This window comes from Bubalus kerabau, chromosome X (genome assembly GCF_029407905.1).
Source record: "Bubalus kerabau isolate K-KA32 ecotype Philippines breed swamp buffalo chromosome X, PCC_UOA_SB_1v2, whole genome shotgun sequence".
NCBI lineage: Eukaryota > Metazoa > Chordata > Mammalia > Artiodactyla > Bovidae > Bubalus > Bubalus kerabau.
Window position 1 is genome coordinate 30,294,149 of NC_073647.1, and position 1,619 is coordinate 30,295,767.

A 1,619-nucleotide genomic window follows, 5' to 3' on the forward strand; every position below is an offset into this window, starting at 1 on the left:
TGCCTCATTGCAGAGAGAAATTTTGGAAGCTGGAGCCAATATTCTCTGTTCAATCATAGTGCTTCCAATAATCTTAAAAGTGCCATCCTTGATGCCAAGCATTTGGCAAGCCGCATTATGTGTTAATGATTCACCGATCCTTGTGGAGACAGAATGTACAAAGGGGAGCAGTGAACGTGCATACATAATTAGCTTTTCTAATACTCATTCTAATATTCCCCAAAGCACCAGTAGAAAAGATTCATTTAATTTTTATAAAATAATCTGTGATTCCAACTGAGATGTGATTCTTTATCATTCAGAAATGCCACATTGATACAGCACATTCTCCAAATACTCATCCAAACTATTAGAATGATACAATTCAGTCTTTGCCTTTGCAAATATGAAATGCATTTTGTAATCAACAAGAGTGGGTACATCCTTGCATATGATCCAGCTTTCACCACTTTGGTTCCCTTTCTCTTGGAGACAATGATTACAGAGAATAAAGTAACTCTGAAAGTCATGTAAGTAGTCTATTTTTCTAGATGGGAGATATTCTATACCTAGCCTTTGATTTTACTTGAATATTTATATAGTTTATACTTTGTAAAACACACAAAAGTAATCTTAGAACACATGGAAAATGTTTAAAAGTCTTAAAAATCATATAATAATCCTAAGAAAACATGACTTTAGAGGAGGTAACCTTGGTTTACAACATTATATGCTTCAGGCATACAAGATTGTATTTTGATTTCTGTATACACTAGTGTGCCTAATATCCAAAATGTATAAACACAACTTTTTAAAACTGAGTATCATATAAAATGTGCTCACTTTGGCAGCACATATGCTAAAATCGGAATGATACAGAGAAGCTTAGCCTGGCCCCTGCACAAAGATGACATGGAAATTCTTGAAATATCCCATATTTTGGGGGGTCTTCCCAGGTGACACAGTGTTAAAGAATCTGCCTGCCAATACAAGAGATGCAGGCTCAATCCCTGGGTTGGGAAGATACCCTGGAGAAGGTAATGCCAACCCACTCCAGTATTTTTGACTGGGAAATCCCATGGACAGAGGAGTCTGGCAGTCTACAGTGTATGGGGTCTCAAAGAGTTGGACATAACTGAATGGATTAGCACTTTGGCAATGAGTGTCCATACAGTAAAAGCTATCGTTTTTTCCAGTAATCATGCATGGATGTGAGAGTTGGACCATAAAGAAGGCTGAGAACCAAAGAATTGATGCTTTTGAATTGTGGGGCTGGAGAAGACTCTTGAGAGTCCCTTGGACTGCAAGGAGATCAAACCAGTCAATCCTAAGGAAAATCAATCCTGAATATTCATTGGAAGGACAGATGTTGAGGCTGAAGCTCCAACATTTTGGCCACCTGATATGAAGAATTGACTCGTTGAAAAAGATCCTGATGCTGGGGAAGATTGAAGGCAGGAGGAGAAGGGGACAACAGAGGACAAGATGGTTGGAGGGCATCATCAATTCAATGGAAATGAGTTTGAGCAAGCTCCGGGAGTTGGTGATGGACAGGGAAGCCTGGCACACTGCTTTCCATGGAGTCACAAAGACTGACATGAGTGAAGAACAACACTCTTAATACACATCATGATATACTG

The 1,619-nt window shown here is 38.9% G+C and overlaps 1 non-coding gene across 1 annotated transcript; it reads left to right on the plus strand.

The window, feature by feature from the left end:
* The first annotated feature begins 814 nt into the window (after window positions 1–814).
* Window positions 815–921, plus strand: LOC129640446 (U6 spliceosomal RNA). Its single transcript, XR_008708817.1, has one exon. It is a non-coding gene; the product is annotated as a U6 spliceosomal RNA (small nuclear RNA).
* Window positions 922–1,619: the final 698 nt, after the last annotated feature.